We start from the raw sequence: 19,347 nt of genomic DNA on the forward strand, positions 1-19,347 counted from the left end.
CTTCCACCAGCGTTGTCTCCGCTCCATCCTCAACATCCATTGGAGCGCTTACACCCCTAACGTCGAAGTACTTGAGATGGCAGAGGTCGACAGCATCGAGTCCACGCTGCTGAAGATCCAGCTGCGCTGGATGGGTCACGTCTCCAGAATGGAGGACCATCGCCTTCCCAAGATCATATTATATGGCGAGCTCTCCACTGGCCACCGTGACAGAGGTGCACCAAAGAAAAGGTACAAGGACTGCCTAAAGAAATCTCTTGGTGCCTGCCACATTGACCACCGCCAGTGGGCTGATAACGCCTCAAACCGTGCATCTTGGCGCCTCACAGTTTGGCGGGCAGCAACCTCCTTTGAAGAAGACCGCAGAGCCCACCTCACTGACAAAAGGCAAAGGAGGAAAAACCCAACACCCAACCCCAACCAACCAATTTTCCCTTGCAACCGCTGCAATCGTGTCTGCCTGTCCCGCATCGGACTTGTCAGCCACAAACGAGCCTGCAGCTGACGTGGACTTTTTACCCCCTCCATAAATCTTCGTCCGCGAGCCAAGCCAAAGAATATCATTTAAAGAAAAAAAATCATCTTTACAACTCTGTAGTTCTGAGCATGCCCAGCAGCCTTGTGGCACTAAAGAGCAGCATCCTTGTTTTACATTATGTGCAACAGAGAATTAATCACGGATGCAAAGGCTGAACAGTTACAGTTTATACTGGTAATGAGGCTGAAGAACCTGAAAGTGCATCTTGAAACTTCTGTGTGTTTGTGAGTACACAATACAAACAAATTTGCAGCTTGTTTGTGTGCAGAATGGATAATTTCTTGGTCACCAAATCAGATTGTCATTCAACCTTGCTGCTGATAAGGGAGCAATAATTTCTTACACCTTATCAAATGAAGCTGATTAAGAGCAACAAAAACAAAGTCAAATTGAATGTTTATCTAAACAGGAACGCTCAGTGCAATCAATGCAACAGTGCAATATTTGCACTCAAATCAACAGTGATGAAGAGTTTTGAAAGGCTGGTGTTGAAGCATATCAGCTCCTGCCTGAGCTGCGACATGGATCTGTTCCAATTCGCTTATCATAGTGACAGGCCTTCAATGGATACCATCTCACTTGCTCTACAGAAAGCCCTGGAACACCTGGACAATAAAGATGCATACATCAGGATGCTCTTTATCGACCACCGTTCGACATTTAACACCCCCATCCCCTCAAAATTGATCAGCAAAGTTCAAGACTTGGGACTCAACACCCCTCTGTGTAATTGGATACTGGATTTCATCACATCCAGACCACAATCAGTGAGGATTGATAAGGACATCTCCTCCATAATCTCCATCAGTACTGGAGCACCACAAGGCTGTGTTCTTAGCCCCACGTTATACTCACGTTATACCTATGACTGTGTGCTTCGGTACGACAATACCATCTACAAATTTGCTAAATGATACTATGGTGGGTTGTATAAAAAGGGTTGACAAGTCAGGATGCAGGAGGGACATTGAAAATTTGGCTGAATGGTGCATCAACAACGAACTCGCACTCAATGTCACCAAAACCAAGTTGACTTCAGGAAAGGAAAACCAGAGGTATACAATCCATTGATCATAGTGGGTTCGGAGATGGAGAGGGTGAGAAAATTTAAGTTCTTGGGAGTTATTATCTTGTAGGATCTTTCCTGGACTCAACACACAAATGGCATCATGAAGAAAGCATATCTACTTCCTCAGGAGTTTGCGGAAGTTTGAAATGATATTTGAAAGCCTTGTGTATTTCTACAGATGTGTGGTGGAAACCGGCTGCATCGCCAATATCCCTGAGTGTAAAGTTCTGCAAAAGATAGTAGAGCTCTGGACATCACAGGCAAAACCCTCCCCACCATCGAGAATATCTGCAGGGAATGCTGCCATTGGAGAGCTGCAGCGATTATCAAAGATCCATACCACCCAGCACACACTGTTCTCACTACTAGTATCAGGAAAGAGGTAGAGGTGCCACAAGACTCGCACCACTAGGTTCGATAATAGCTACCTCCCCTCCACTATCAGATTCCTCAACAACAAACTCAATCAGGGATGCAACTGAGGACTCTATTTTGGCACTTCATTGATTTTTTTTCACACTGTATTTTACAATCACTTTGTTTATTTTCTTTATTTGTTTACACGTGTATGCTGTGTACAGTTTTTTTTTGAATGAGCAAGAAGTGGTAATTCTGCCTCACCCACAGGAAAAAGAATCTTATGTGATGTCATGCATATACTCTGACAATAAATCTGAAATGTAAATTTAGATCTTTTGATGATGTGCTATTCAAAGTGCACCAAAAACCATCCCCTACACTATTCTCCAGGGGAGGCAGTATGGTATCACTGGTAACATAAGAGAAAAAGCACTGGGGATGCAAAAATGCAATCACAACATGAAATTACAACCTGCAGCATCGTCACCTATAACTGTTGACCAGATAGGAGCAAAGAATGGAGATTCTACATACTTGTTGAATGAGGGAATCGTATTCCATTTCACAAGGCAAAAATCACATGCACTAATTGATCAGTATTGCACATGCCTGAGACAAGTCACAACAAAATGCAAATTTCTGAATTTGATTGAGAGCTTCCAATGAAGACCACTGCAGAATGCAGACCAAAGCATATTCACTGGAAAGATCTTGCAAAGCATATCAATCGGCCTTAGGTGCTACAATTCCAACATCATTGGCAAGTTCAGAAAATAGAGCAGCCATTGCAGAAAGGCAGCACAATACTGCTGTGAATAAAATGAGACATAAAAAAATAAATGGCAGGACAAAACTTTTGGCTCAAAACTGACAATGAGATATATAGAACTCAAAAAGTGTCATTATAGTGCTGGCATCCACTCCCACAAAGTCAATGTCATATGGAAAACATAAATGCTTCCTTGAATTTTGGTTTTAACAAACTAATGCATCTGAATGAATCAAAGTTGTGTTGAAGTCACTGGAAAGATTCACAATTCTCATTTTCATTTTCATTCAACTATTCAGCTACAGGAGGAAATAAGCATCTGCAATTTTCTATCAAAAGAACTGGTTGATATTTGCTTAACTGCCAAAGAAACCAACTTTCGATTACTGTCACCCTCCTCAGGGAGGAAATGCCAACACACTGCAATTATTCAAAATTGAACTAAACCATGACAGCCTGGGAATATTTTCATTGCAAATGATGCTTGTATTCAAAGGTGCCATCATGATACTTTATGCAATCTCAAGCAACAGAGGCAATCTTCTCAGTCTTGACGTTTACATCTCTTCGCACTGTGGTGATCACATACGTAATTCCCACAATTAACGCCACTCATTGTGAAGAAACATTTGCAGAACAGCAGATCAGTTTATGTGAATGTGAATGCAGTGCCCAAAACAATGAAATAAAAGCTCCAGCAAGTCAAGATGCTGATCTCATATAGTGTACAATAGCGATCTAGTCACAAAAAGACTGTTTAAACTCCATCTTCTCGTTATTGCATATGCCTTGCAAGGTTTGCACAAAAATCAATGCAGTTAAGGTGGGAACAAGATTTAGATATGATCATAGATCAGCAGGATGGAAAAATCTATGTAAAGAAGTCATGTCTAATACTATTAATGTAAGATACAGATTACTATAATTTTTTTACATCAATTGTATATTACACTTCAGAAACTGAAATAGATGGAGATCAAATTTATCCAATCAATGTTTGAGATGTGGAACGGAAATTGGAACTTTTTTTTCATTCTACATGGTCTTGTTTGAAGGTTAATTCTTTTTGGGTCTCCGTTAGTAAATTTTAGTAACAATTCACTGGAGTGATATTTCTGTTAAATCCTGAATCATTGTTATTGGAAAATTTTGAAAGTGTTACTTGTAAATTAATGTTGTTGGATTTTCAATTAAAATGTGTTAAGTTAGTTTTAGCAATTGCAAGGAAATGTATTGCTGTAACATGGAAATCTGATATTTTATTAGCATTAAATAGATAGCATACTGAGATTCGAAGTTGTATTCCATTAGAAATAAATTGCTTACCATTTGAGGGGGAAATATTCTTCATTCCTGCAAATTTTGAGCCTATATGCTAGAATTATGGAGTTAAAATTTTAATTTACTTAATTTTTTTTATATTCTTTTGTCCAGTGAAATTTTTCCTGAATGAATAACAATTTTATGTTAGTTGGGTAATCCAAATTAATTATTATGCAGTTATGATGCCATGTGTTACAGGATTAAATTGGGTTTAGGTGGGGTTGGTGGGTCAGTAGGGTTTTTTTAGTTTTAGTTTTACAGTTTTATTTCTATATATTTTATATTTAGTGACATCGTATTATGGTTACTTATTATTGTTAGTTATTATGATGTTATATATGTTGATTAAGTAAAATATTTTTAAAAAATCAATGCAGTTATTTTTTAAACCAATTCATTTTACACCAATGCCTTTATCTGCTTTGAGAAGATGATGATGAGGGCCTTCTTGAACTGTTGCAGTCTCTTTTTTTGGTGAAATGGTCTGACAATGATGTTGGCAAGATATTTTCAGGATTTAGACCCAGTGACAATGGATAGTCACAAGTCAGCATGGTCAGGAAGTCAAGGTGGTGTTTGACTTGGAGAGGACCTTCAGAAAATGGTGCTCCCTTGTGCCTGTTACCCTTATCCTTGAAAGCGATGAATACAATTTTTGGAGGTGCCATCTGAATAGTCCAGGAAGTAACCACAATGCATTTTGTAGATGCATTCCAGGTACCCACCACTTTCTGTGTATAAAAACCTGGCTTTGATGTCTCCCCTAAAGTTTTCTTGACTCACCTTATACAGATGTACTCTGAAATTTGCTATTGTCGTCTTGAAGAAAGGTCTTGAAAATCCATCCTATCTAAAACCCTCATAATCATATATACATTTATTAATGCACCTCTCATCCTTTATTGTTCCAAAGAGAAAAGCCTTAATTCGATCAGTTTGTCTCTTAAGAAGTGTACTCCAATTTGTGCAACATCCTGGAAAATGTCCTCTACACCCTTCTCTAAAGTGTCTACAACCTGCTTACAATGAGGCAATCAAAATTAAATGCAATGCTCCGTCTGGTATAACTCAGTCTGCTGACTAATGAAGGCCAGCTCATCATATGCCTATCAACCAGGAACTTGCAAAGCAACATCAAGGGATCTATGGACTTGGACCCCCACACTATTCTTCCACTCTGTTAAGAAACCTTCCATTAACTACATGCTTCATCATCAAGTTCAACCTTCCAAAATGCATCACCTCAAATATCCAGATTGTTTGACCACATGCCCATAAACATCATGAGATCTGATTTCCAAGGCTACACTCATCCATCTCTGTACCACTGTACTAACAACTCTGATGGATCTGCCCTGCTGGTTCAACAAAATGCACCAGGGATTGTTATACATGCTCTCAGAATGATAAATTTTTAGGAAATGTTTGGTTATTATTTCAATAGTGCAAACAGATATTTTAGTTGTCCCAGAGTTGTTTCTAGTAGTACAGGGAGAGTGAAGAGCTTGATAGCTTTTGGAAGAAACTTTTTTTTTAACCTCGAGGTACTTCTGCACCTTTTGCCTGAAAATAATCCAGGGTTTTGGTTAAGGATAAAGGTTAATTGTTAGATTTAATTTTCCTCTTTGTGCTTTGATCTCCTCTCACAACCTCTAAGGCATGTGTTCGGCCTGCTACATTTATTGGATGCTGTAAATTTCCCTGTGTAAACATGAGTGGAAGAATCTATGGGGAATTGATGGGAGTGTGTGAAAAATAAAATGGGATTTTTGTAGGTGAGAGCTGATAGTTGTCATGGACTCAGTGAGCTGAACAAAATGCACTAAGGCTCATAAATTTTAAAGGTCAATATTAAGGACCTCTGTGAGATTTGGGTTTTTCCCTTGTAGAAGGCATGAAGATTGGGATAATTGTCAATACCAAGAGTAGATAGCCAAACTATTGACAAGAAAGGAAAAGGCTATCTCACAGCCACAGGCTACCTCCTCTGAAAAGAAGCAAAATTCAAAAACAAATTGTGAAAAGAATGTAACAAAAACAAATATGCATTTTTTTTCATCAAAGACTGGGATATTTAAAACAAGAATAAGGAAATAATTGAGGCATTTAAAAAATGTTCTTCACCTGCTTCATGTGGAAGACAGATTTATAAACAACAACAGGGGACCAAGGATTAAATGATGGTGAGAAATTAAATAATCAATATCAATAACAAGATGGTGCTGTAGAAATTTAGAGGAATAAAAATAGACAAACCCCCTGACACTGATAGCTTCTATTCTTATATTCCAAGAGATGTTTGCAGATATAACAGATGCTTTAATGAAAATTCCCTAGCTTCTGGAATACTTGCAACAGCTTGCAAATTAGCAAAATAACACAGGCACTCAAGCAAGGAGGGAAATATAAAATAGGGATCAATCAGTGAATTAGTTAATCGTAAATTACCTGGCAAATGCTGGATTCTATCATTAAGCAAGTAGCAAGAATGTTGAATTTTTGGCTTCTTCATTCACAAAATAAATGCAATTTTTTTTTCAAATGAGTCCCAAGGTTAGGTAAATATCCAATGCTGAATGTCATTTAGCCTTCCCATCAAAGAGCAGTGAACACTCAGATCTGTGAGATTCCGTTGATGATGCTGGATATTTGCCTCATTCTGTGTTTGGATGGGGTTTGTCCTTTTGCTCATATGATGTCCTTGTGCATTTTTGTCAACACCAATCTTTTCTATATGTTACATGAATATGTAACAGGATCAATCATTTTTTAGGTTTTTTTGCCAACCACAGTGCTCCATGAAGCTCTTCATTGCCTCTTAGTAATTTGGCATGTGAACACGGGGATTTTTCAGAGGATGGAGTGGTTAGACAAGTGGAAACCTAATTTTTTTTTAACCTTTTTTAAGCCTGGAACAGTTCCTCGAAATATTAGAGGCCAAAAATGTGATTGGATCATCCAATCAAGTTGAGTTAATTGACTTACCCAGACCCTGACAAATTATTGACTTGTGGGTTAGAATTTTACATGCAGTGATGTTTTCTGGTGTGGAATGTGCCATGGATATCACAGCAATTCTAGGAACACCATGATATTCCAGACATTTTTAATATGCACAAGTCAAGATCTAACCTCATTACAGGTGTTCAGGGTGTCATTGCAAGCTCCTGATCCAGTTATGCTAAAGCTGAGATATTCAGCTTTTGCTATAGACCCTCACCTTAGATATGTTATTCAGGTAAAAAGAAATATAGAAAACTTACAGCACAATACAGGCCCTTTGACCCACAAAGTTGTGGCGAATGTGTCCCTACTTTCTAGGCTTTCCTATAGCCCTCCATTTTTCTAAGCTCCATGTGTCTATCCAAAAGTCTCCTAATGTAAATGCCTTCACTACCATTGCTGGCACCCCATTCCACGCACACACCACTCTCTGGTTCAAAAATTATCCCTTACATCACCTCCATTCCTACTCCCCAGCACCTTAAACCCATGTCTCTTATGGCAACCATTTCAGTTTCTCTGGCTATTTACACGATCAATGCCTCTCATCATCTGAAACACCACCATCAGGTTAGCTCTCATCCTCCGCTGCTCCAAGGAGAAAAGGTTGAGTTCACTCAACCTGTTTTCATAAGGCATGCACCCTAAACCAGGTAAATCTGCTCTACACCCTTTCTATGGCTTCCACATCCTTCCAGTAGTAAGGTGACCAAAAATGTGCACAGTACACCAAGTGGGGTCTAACCAGGGACCTATATAGCTGCAACATTACCTCTCGGCTCCTAAATTCAATTCCACGATTGATGAAGGCCATATACCTTCTTAACCCTAGAATCAACCTGTGCAGCTGCTTTGAGCATCCTATGGACTCGGACCCCAAGATCCTTCTAATCCTCCCCACTGTCCTACCATATTCTGCCTCTTGTTTGATCTACCAAAATGAACCACTTCACACTTATCTGAGTTGAACTCCATCTGCCACTTCTCAGTTCAGTTTTGCTTCCTATCAATGTGCCGCTGTAACCTCTGACAGCCCTCCACACTATTGACAATACCTCTAAATTTTGTATCATCAGCAAATTTTCTAATCCATTCATCATCTTCCTCATCCAGGTCATTTATAAAAATGACCAAGAGTAAGGCTCGCAGAACAGAACCCTGAGGAACAACACTGGCCACTGACCTCCATGCAGAATATGACCTGTCTACATTCACTCTTTGTCTTCTCTCGGCAAACCAGTTCCAGATCCATAAACCAATGTCACCTTTGGATCCCATGCCTTCTTACTTTCTCAATAAGCCTTGCATGGGAGATCTTATCAAATGCCTTGTTGAAAGGCATCTACTGCTCTTCCTTCATCAATGAGTTTAGTCACATCCTCAAAAAATTCATTCAGGTTCTTAAGGCACGACCTGCCCTTGACAAAGCCATGTTGACTATTCCTAATCATATTATCTCTCTACAAATGTTCATAAATCCTGCCTCTCAGGGTACCAACCACTGGTCTATAATTTCCTGGGCTATCTCTAATCTCTTCTTTTGAATAAAGGAACTGCATCTGCAACCCTCCAGAACTCCTCCCATCCCTTTTGATGATTCAAAGATCATCGCCAGCACAAGATTTTGTTCTTGGATTAGATCTATATTTTCATCCTTGGAAATAATTATGATGTGTTAAGCTCTATGGTTAAGGTGCATTCACTGGCTTAAAGGCTTGTATATTGTTTGCTGGGGCAATGTAACTTGCATATAAAAATTTTCTCAACTCCTTTGCCAGAACATGTGCAGTATTTAAATTTAAATGTCAAAGGATCAGAATGTAGCCTTGGGGGAATGTCTTGACTAAGAATTCTACATCTGCTACTTGCACATCATATGGATCTGAAGTTAGTGATCATCCATCATCACAGATGAGAGCCGGATTATTTAATGTCAGTGAATAACATGAATCCAAGGGTACTTTTCAAACTGAGTGTACCAAGGGTACAATGTCACATGGCCTTGCACTAAACACTTGGAGAGCCTGGGATACAATGTAATTAATTATGAATTAGTCAGTTAGATTTTAGTTAGAGAAGCCAAGGTGTAGATTACATGAAAATATTAACAAATAACATAACAGTAGTGGTCAAGGTATAGTGATCAGCAAGGTTATTGTGTGAGAAAAGAAAGAACAGAAAATGCTGAATTCCTTAATTTTAAACCTTCAATTGATGGTTTTAGCAACTCTCGAAACAACAGTGGTATCCTTGCTATCCCGATTATATTTCCTTTGGGAAACAAAAAATAAAATGCAGATAAAAGAAAGGAAGACTGTGATTTATTATCCTTATGCAAATAAAATAGTCAAGTCAATTATGTTGGTTCCATTAGCGTGGGGTTAACAGGAATTGTCTAAACAGCACAATAGATTAGATTAGATTCAACTTTATTGCCATTGTGCCAACTACAGATACAAAACCAATGAAATGCAATTAGCATCTAACCAGAAGTACAAAGAATTGTGCTATTTACAAGTAACTGTGAATAAAAGCAAGTGCTCCAGCAAACAAACAATTATAAAAATACAGACAGTTCAATATGGGTACAATACTGCTCAGTGCTGTGATGTAACATTCAGCAGGTGATACGCTCTATCAATGACTCTAAAGACTGAGTGCGGCTTTAATACACATTAGATTTCGGCTAGCCCAACTCCATGTGCTCGAATGAATGGAAGGGGACAGGGATGTTGACTTTTATGGCCAGGTCACAGGGGGAGGGGTTACATGGGGTCGAGTCATCAGTGGTGGGTCAGCCACATGTACAGAGCAGCAGCAGTATATACATATATACATATCACTATATTCATGCCCTCTTTAAAAAAAGACCCAGTCCTAAATGTTCAGTCGGTCAGGTGGCTTCCTCTGCGTCTGTGACCTGTGCAGCAGTGTCGGGGGTGTACTGGTTGGCTCCATTGCTGGTCGAGTGTCTTCAGGCAGGGAGGGGGCAAGGCTGTCGCCGTAAGGGGTGGAGTTTGTCTGTGGGGGCGGTCGTGGCGGTCGGCTCGGCAGGGTGAGGATCCCGGGCATGTGGTGTGTGGGTGCCCGGGGGGGGGGGGGTATCGATAGCCTGCATCAAGAACCTGTAGGGGCTAATGTGTGATTATGTGGTGGTCAGGGCTGGGAGTAGTTGGTTATCTCCGGCATGCGCCAGGTCCTGGACGGGGACTGTGTTCTCATGGCCGTAAGGATACTGAACATATGCATATTGTGGATTTGTGTGCAGGAGCTGCACCTTTTCCACTAACAGGTCAGTCTTATGGCCCCTTGTGTATTTCCTCAGCAGTACGGGTCCTGGAGATAAGAGCCAGGGCGGCAAAGTGGTCCCAGTCGCCGACCTCCTGGGTAAGGAAAACATGCGTTCATGAGGGGTCATATTTGTAGCAGTGCATAGAAGGGATCAGATGGCATAGAGTACCTCTGGCAGGACTTCTTGCCAGTGAGACACTGCCAGGCCTATTAACTGGAGGATCACCTTTCCAAATGGTGGCATTTTCTCCCTCCATCTGACCATTTCCCCAAGGTTATAACTACTAGTGGCTATGCCTCTAGCCAACAGGTACTGCCGCAGCTTGTCGCTCATGAACGATGCCCCTGATCACTACAAATACAGTCCAGGTATCCATGAGGGTGAATATGCTGCAGAGTGCCCTGCTAACTGTGGCAGAGGTCATGTCAGGACAGGGGATAGCAAACGGGAATCTGAAGAACTTGTTTATAACTTTGAGGAAATAGACGTTCCTATTGGTCGAGGGCAGGGGTCCCTTGAAATCAACGCTCAACCATTCAAAAGGGCATGTGGCCTTGATGAGGTGGGCCTTGTTGGGCTGAAGAACTGCAGTTTACATTCTGTGCCGACCCAACAGTGTCTGGTCAGAGATCTGACATCCTCAGTGGAGTACAGGTGGTTCTGGGCTTTTATTAAGTGGAACAACCTCGTGACTCTGGGGTGGAAGAGGTCATCGTGGAGGGACTGGAGGTAGTCAAAATGCGTGCTAGCACACTTCCCCAAGGATAGGGCATCTGGGGGATCATTAAGTTTGCCTGGCCGGAACAGAATATGGTAGTTGTATGTGGAGAGTTCGATTCTCCACCTCAGGATTTTATAATTTTTGATTTTGCCCCACAGTTTTGTGTTAAAAATGAAGGTGACAGCCTATTGGCCCATAAGCAGCGTCAATCTTTTTCTCAGCCAGGTAGTGATGCCAGTGGGGCATGGCCTATGCTTCCTTCTCAACTGAGGACTGCCATGTCTCAGGGGTATGAAGGGTGCTGGAAAAAAATGCTATTGGTCTGCCTGCCTGGTTGAGAGTGGCGGCTAGAGCGAAGTTGGAGGCATCGCTCTCCACCTGGAATGGGATGGATTTGTCCATGGCATGCATCTTGGCTTTAGCGATGTCTCCTTTGATTTGGTTGAATGCTACCTCGGCTTCTGCCGATAAGGGGAAGCTTTTACTAAGGGGTAGGCTTTATCGGCATAGTAAGAAAAGAACCCCAGGCATCTTTTCAGTGCTTTAAGGTTGTGTGGTATCAGGAACTCCATAAGGGGACACATGTGGTTGGGGTCGGGGCCAATGACACCATATGCCACGATGCATCCAAGGAGAGCCAGGTGAGTAGTACTAAACACACACTGCTCCTTGTTATGAGTCAGATTCAGGGACTTGGCTGTGCTGAGAAATTTTGCCAGTTTTGCGTGGTGCTCCTGCTGGCCATGGCTGCAGATGGTGACATTGTCAAATAACGTTGCTGTCAGTTTATGCCTGTCTACCATCCGATTCACCTCCCTTTGGAGCACTGAGACTCCATTGGTGACTTCAGAGGGGACGCTAAGGAAGTGACAGAGTCTGCCGTCCGCTTCAGGGGGAGTCGGTGGTATGCCAATTTCAGGTCAATTGTGGAGTATACTTTGTACTGGGCTATTTTATTGACCATATTGGCTATCCAGGGGAGGGGGTAAGCATCTAGCTGAATGAAGTGGTTGATCATCTAGCTGTAATCTATCACCATGCGGGGTTTGCTTCCGCCTCTGACCACCTCGACCTGGGCCCACCACAGGTTCAAACTGGAAGTTATGATCCCTTCCACCAGGAGTCGCTACACCCCAGACTTTATAAATTCCTGATCCTTGGCGCTATAGCGCCTAATTTTCATCGCTTTGGGTCGGCAGTTTGGGGCCAGTTTCTCAAATAGTGATGGAGGTGACGCATGGGTCGGTTGTCAGGGGGAGGGGGTTGCGAGTTGGGGGTTGCAGCCCCCTGAACTCCTTCGTTACACTCTTAAACTGGCTCTGGAAGTCGAGGCCCAGGAGTATTGATGCACAGAGTTGTGGCATCACAAGCAAATGAAAATTGGATTCACCCCCCAACATTAACAGCGCTACACTGTACCCCTGAATCTCCATGGATTGGTCCTTTATGGCCATAGAGATGGTGCCGCTTGTGGGTCTGACAGAGGGAGAGAGAGTTTCTGGGCAGTATCCGGGTGCATAAAGCTCACTGTGCTCCCACTGTCGAACAGGCAGTTCGTCCTTTTTCCATTTACCTCAATCTCCATCATCGAGTGGGCAATCGAATGAGGTCTGCACTGGTCCAGGGTCATGGAAGCCAGGATTAGGCCATTGTCATTGCTGTCAGAAAGGACGCCCAACCAGTAAGATGGCGGCCTCTATGTTGACCACATTTTCACATTGGAGGTAGAAGGAGGAAGTGGCGTCAACTGAGCAGCGGAAGGTGGAGATGACGCCACCCAGGAAGGCGGAGGAGATGGTGAGTAAGATGGCAGCTCTTGGGTTGCGTACACAGTCGAGCTGTTCAGGGCCAGATGTGATGTCAGCAACGCGCTGCTCACTTGGGAGGGTTTGGATGACTTAAAGACACACTGGTAATACCCTTTCTTTCCACACATCAAGCAGGTCGCCTCCTTACCTGGACAGAGTTGCCTGGGATGCTTCAGCTGGCCACAGTAGTGACACATCAGGTTTCTGATCGCACCGGCGGCAGTGGTGGGGTCGTGGCTCGCTATCATGGAGGGTGTCTCTGACGCTGGCTCCCAATATGGCAACGCCCGTGGTCTGCACATGGAGGCCCCATTCTTACCAGCGATCACATCGGCATTGCATTGGGCCAAGTTGAGGATCCTGGCAAGCTGGAAGGCTCACTCCAGGGACAGTTTGTCCTCCTCGAGCAGTCACTAACGAATGTAGTCAGACCTTACTCCAGCCACACAGGCATCTCAGACCAGCTCCTCCACATACTGGGTTAAAAGCACAGGGGCTGTAGCAGTACCCTAGCAGTCTCTCCCCAGGTCATACAGTGCTCAGAGGAATTTGTCAATGGACTCACCGAGTTGCTGTCTCCTCGAGGTCAGTTGATACCATGAGTACACTTTGTTCACCCGGAATAGATAGAAGTTACGGAGCTCAGCCATGACCTCTGGGTAGGGTGTGCAGCTCCAGATCACCAGGTGGTCAACTCTAGCTTGCAGGACCTTGCATTTCTTCTCGTCCACCAGGACCACTGCGACTTCAAGGAAGTTTGTGAAGCAGGCGATCCACTGTTTGTACCGTTCAGCAGCTCTGGGCGTCTATGGATCAATTTTGAGGCAGTCGGGTCTCCGCAGCTTGTCCATCCTGTGTGGATAATTAATGTGTATTAAATTGATACACATTATCAATTACTCTAAAGGCTGAGTGAAGAATGATAGGCTTTAATACACATTACATTTCGTCTGGTCCAACTCCATGTGCTCGGATGAATGGAAGGGGGCAGGGAGTTCGACCTTTATGGCCAGGTCACAGGGTAGGGGTTACATGGGGTCAAGTCATCAGTGGGCTGGCCAGCCTCTTATGTACAGAGCAACAGCAGCAGCATATAAATATATACAAGTCACTGCAGCAGGGTCACAGTCTCAGGAAATAAGTTCTTTCTGAGCCTGCTCGTTCAGAATGGAGGCTCCTGTAGCACCTACCAGATGGAAGGAGAGTAAAAAAATCCATCGTTAGGTTGAGATGCATCCTTGATAATGCTTTTTGGCCCACCCAGGAAACATTTCTTATAGATGTTCTCAAGGGTGGGCAATTGGGTGCTAATAATCCACTGGACAGTTTTCACCATCCACTGGAGTGCTTTATGGTCCAATACGGGACAGTTGCCATACCACTTTGAGATGTCGTAGGTGCGTATGCTCTCAATGGTACAATGGTAAAAATCCATCAGTATCCTGGGACAGATGTGATCTTTCTTGATGCTCTGCAAGAAATAAAGGTGTTGTGCCTTTTTGATCATGTTGGAGGAGTTCAGGAGTCAGGTGAGATCATTGGAAATGTGGACACCAAGGAATTTGAAGCTTGATACACGTTCCACTACAGCACCATTAATGTCGATAAGGGCATTGGACTCCTTGGTCTTCTGGGTGTTAAGGGCCAGGTTGTTGTCAGCACACCCCCATAGCTAGATGCTGGACTCATTCCTGTAGGCCGTCTCATCGTCTCCTCTGATCAAGCCAACTACTGTGGTGTCATCTGCAAACTTGATTATGGAGTTCGACCAAACAGGAACCCAAGGTCACTTGAGCAGTAATATGCAAAGAAGGGTTACAGTCACATTAGCTTATCAATTGTTTTTGATAAGTTCACTAATGAGCTGAGGTATTGAGGAAAGGAGAGTCCCAGAGGAAAACCCACAAGACATGGGGCAAATGTAATTACTGTAATTGACACTTCTATGTGAACTGTTCCATTCTTTCTCCCTTGTGCTAACCTGTAATTTTTAGAAAGCAATCATATTTTTTGCACTGCCATTTAATTGAGAGAGATCTCCAGTAATATGTGCTCTTTTTATGCGTTGATAGCAAAACAAATAAGGCCAAATACATTGAATGGAAGACACCCTTGCTCCTCATGTTGGGATAGCCTGAAGGCAAATGAATGGGGAAAGTTATTAATTCCAATTTGCATTGAAACTGTCTCAAAGTAGCTGAGAAAGGCAACCAGGATGGTACAGCAGCTTCTTTTCAGACCACATTTAGGCCATTCAGGCAAGGATAAAGGAAAAAAGGTACTGCAGCCAGAGCTGCTGTTACATCAGTGCTGCCACTGTCCCAGGAGAGTGGAGACACAGCGCTACTCAGAATGGTTCATCTGCCTGGTCCTAATGCTGATGGTTGCATTAAATGGCCTATTAGAGGAGCCGACATGGTTTTTTAAACTAATATCCTGCAACTGCAGGGTCTGTACCCAAGATGGCTGTGTCTATGCTCGGCAGCAGCCATGCAGGTTTGCAGGCTTTATGGGACAACAGCCCCCATTGCGAAGAAGAAACACAGGATACCATCCTATAGGATAGTGACCAGCAAAGGTCTCAGTGGCTGAAGGACCCTACACTAAGGTAACCACAGCGGAAGACCAGCAAGGTCTCAACGTCTGAGAGACGGACATAGGCTGTGGGCAACTTACAGTTGGGAGAACCACACAGGCTGTGGGCTTCTGGAGACTGACTCGTGGTAACCTGGTATTGGATGCAGAATTCCAGAGGGTGTTGAGGGCAAGAAAGTGTCCCGAAGGGCCTCAGACACTCAAGGCTTCCTGATCATGTGAGAGAGTTGGATCTGAAACATGGGTTGCTGATGGATCAAACAAGTGTTAGTGTGACTGCAGAGCCTGTGGGAACGCTGGAGGTGAATCTATTGACACTCAGTGACTCTGAACTCTCTTCTGCATCTCTTTAAGAGGTGCCAGGCGATACTAATTGTGACTCTTAGCCTCATGATAGGCACAAAGTAATTTTGTGCAATACTAGGACAGCATGGTTGGCGAAGCGGTTAGCACAACACCTTTATAGTACCAGCATCCTACGCTGTCTGTAAGGAGTTTGTATGCTCTCTCGTTGTCTGCATGAGATTTTTCCAAGAGCTACAGTTTTCCTCCCTCCATTCATACTGGGGGTGTAGGTTAATGGGGTGTAAATTGGGCAGTACGGACTCGTGGGCCAAAATGGCCTGTTATTGTGCTCTATGTCTAAAATGTTTAAAAATTTAAAAAATAACAATTTAAAATTTAATTTTAAAATATTGCATGATCTGTACTATTACATGGCAATAAAGGGCTCTTGAATTTTGAATTTCCTTCCATGAAAGACATCACTGAGTTGCATGTGTTTTAGGTTGTAACCTTGTTGCCAGCAATACCAAAGAACAGTTTTTTTTTAAGTTTATTAACTGGTCATCTTTGGAAAACTAGACTGGTATGTTGAGTTAAACATGAAGGTAACCATTGCAACACCAACATCCCTGACATGTGAATAACATTTGTCCCTTGAATTTACAGGTACTTGAGAGGAAAGATACTGGATAGAGTATTTTTCAGACTTTATGTGAGTGTTTTATATAAAGGATTCTGTTTGACTTGCTGAGTTTCTCTACAACTGTGTTATGACTGCATTTCCTTACTCCATCTCCCCTGTAAGGATTCTATTCCCTTCTTGTAATTTATCCAGCTCTGCCTCATCTGTTTCCAAGATGAGGTCTTCCAGTCCAGATCATCTGAAATGTCTGCCTTCTTCCACAAATGTGGATTCCTCTCCATAATTATCAACTCAACACTCACCCTACCATTATCAACTCATCGCTCACCCACGTCGCCTCCATTTCCAGCTCATCTGCCCTGGGCCCTCTGCCCCGAGATTCAACAAACCCAAGATTTTCCATGTTCTAACCTACTGCCCCACCAGCCTCCACATCCAACACATTAACCTCTAAAATATCAAGCACTTACAACAGGATTCCTCTACCAGACACATCTCTCCCTTGTTACAGAATAAGTTAATACAATTATGATAAAATATATCTTAAAAGGATAAGATTTTGAGGTTTAATTATCAGGACACATTTCACAAACAAACATCTCATTTGCCATGCAAGAGCTGTGCAAGGGTAGACTTGGTGTCGACAGTTGGCTTTGCAGAGACAATGGAAGTGCTTTTGAGAGTTTCATAAGTAGGTGTTAATGGACCAGCATGTTTGAACAGTGTCCAGGCTCAAGAACTGAGACCTCTTTTGCTTTTAAACTGGTGCCAGAGTTTTAAATGTCTGGTTGAAGTTTGTTGTCCTAAGAGGGGGCCATGTGGTTTTGCAAACAGAGAGAAAACATTCATTGTTTGAGTGTTCTGCAACAATTTGTGGTGAAGGCAGCAAGTTGGTAGACCTGCTGCAAGACCCCATTTCAAGACAGGTTTTGTGTTCTAAGTTCAGCCTATTCTATATCTCTGTAGTCACTTGCCGAGGCTGTGGCTGGTTATTATGTTTCTCCTGGAATTGGGGAAAAAAGAAGAACTTCTTGTAGTAATCTGGAAGAAGAGGTTATCTTTTGGAAAAACCCAAGAGGGGGACAAGTTTCTTCAGTAAGACACTTCAGTTGCTCATTGAAGGTGATCAGTTTTTGAGTCCAACAAACAATGAAAATCTCTCTGAAATCAACAAAGACCTTCCTGAGCAGTAATAACTTAAGTTAAAGCACCAGAGCCTGATGAATATACTAACTGCTTAATTCTGAACACAATATGGAAAATTGCCTGATACCAGTGAATTTGGAGAAGTGAAAAGTGAATGATTGGACAGTGAAAAATAACTTTCCTGAACACATAAACATTACATACACGTGCGCTTAGAATTAGAAGGAGGGTAAGTTTGGTTAAGTTAATAGTAATAATTTAAATATTGATCTTATTGTTATTTATTAAGAAAATAAAACCAGTTTTGTTTAAGTAGCCATTGTCTTGGTGAATGTCTGTTGCTGCTAGTTTTTGTGTCCTTTGGGCTCGTAACACATTCTCCTCTCCTCTCTGCCTTCCATAGGGATCACTCCTCCCATGATTCCCTCATGCACTCATCCCTCCTCACCAATCGCCCCTGATAACTTCTCCTGTGGCCGCAGGAGGTGCCACACATGCCCATACCTCCTCCCTCACCACAGTCTGAGGCCCCAAACAGAGCTTTTTAAAATTGTTTTAATGTGAACACAGTCCCCCACTATCACAAATTTTGCAGTCAAGTATTCCGCATTTGGAGACATCACAGGCATCAGCACACCTGAAGTGCAATGGGTTAGCCTCGTCCTGGCAGATCAACCATCCTCACCACCGATTCTCCCCGTCAAGTAAGTATATTCCAAACAGAACCTTCAAGTGAAGCAACAAACTGCACTTGTGTATCAACAGCATTGATTTACTGCATCCAGTGCTCCCTTTGTGGCCTTCTCTACATTGGAGAGACTGGCTGCAGACCGGTAGATCACTTAGTTGACCACCTTCACGCTGTCTGTAGCAGTGACAGAGAACCATTTCAATTCTGTAACTCACTCCCATTGTCACATGTCTGTCCATGGCCTCATGTATTATCCCAGTACCAGCACTAATAAATTAGAGGAACAACATCTATTTTCCATCTGGGCACTCTCCAGCCAGATGGCATTAACATAGACCTCTCTGATTTCTGCTAATCTGCTCTCCATTCCCGCTCCCTTCTCTTCTTTCCCTGAGTTCTCCACCCCCTTCCCTCTCTCCACTAAGCCATTCCTCCTCCTGCTGCTTGCTGCCCTACCTCCCTTCTCCACCTATTACCTCCTGCCTTTGTGATCATGCTCCTACCCTATGCCTCACCCCTTACCTTTTACTTCAGACGCCTGCTGACATTTTTCCGTACCTGATGCAGAGCTCAAGCTTGATGTGTCGGTTATGTATCTTTATCTTTGCTATATAAAGGACACTGTTTTTACTTAACCTGAGTATTGCCTGTCTTATTTTGTTGCTTCTAAGCAAGGCAGTAAAAACACGGCAGCCACCTTATTTATTTTAAAAAATATGAAGGGTTGCTGTCAGTCCCAGCAGACATGAATTTAATTTCCTATTGTTCAATGCTTGCCATCTTCAGAGGACAGAAAAACGAACAGGTTCATCTAGTGGAGGGTTCTGCAGGTTTCCCGCAGGTCGACTGCAATCTTAACTGTTGTGCCGTGGTGCCAAAAGAAATTAGAGGTGACTATTATTGTCTGGTGCTTCATATAGTGACATTATCTTTGTATGCCAGATATACCAATGTCATCATAAAACCATTAGAAATCACATAGCAGGTCTCCTGGTAATTATTTGGCAGAGAAAATGCAATATGGGTTGGTAAAAATTAATTTAACTTTGGAAAAATTAATTTCCTTGTGAGGATTATCTGGGAGAGTATGAACCAATAATTTTA

At 42.7% G+C, this 19,347-nt stretch overlaps 1 non-coding gene across 1 annotated transcript; it reads right to left on the reverse strand.

Moving 5' to 3' along the window:
* Window positions 1-18,101: 18,101 nt before the first annotated feature.
* On the reverse strand, window positions 18,102-18,264 carry LOC138752052 (U1 spliceosomal RNA). Its single transcript, XR_011350341.1, has one exon. It is a non-coding gene; the product is annotated as a U1 spliceosomal RNA (small nuclear RNA).
* Window positions 18,265-19,347: the final 1,083 nt, after the last annotated feature.

The sequence above is a fragment of the Narcine bancroftii genome, chromosome 1, assembly GCF_036971445.1.
Source record: "Narcine bancroftii isolate sNarBan1 chromosome 1, sNarBan1.hap1, whole genome shotgun sequence".
NCBI classification, from domain to species: Eukaryota; Metazoa; Chordata; class Chondrichthyes; order Torpediniformes; family Narcinidae; genus Narcine; species Narcine bancroftii.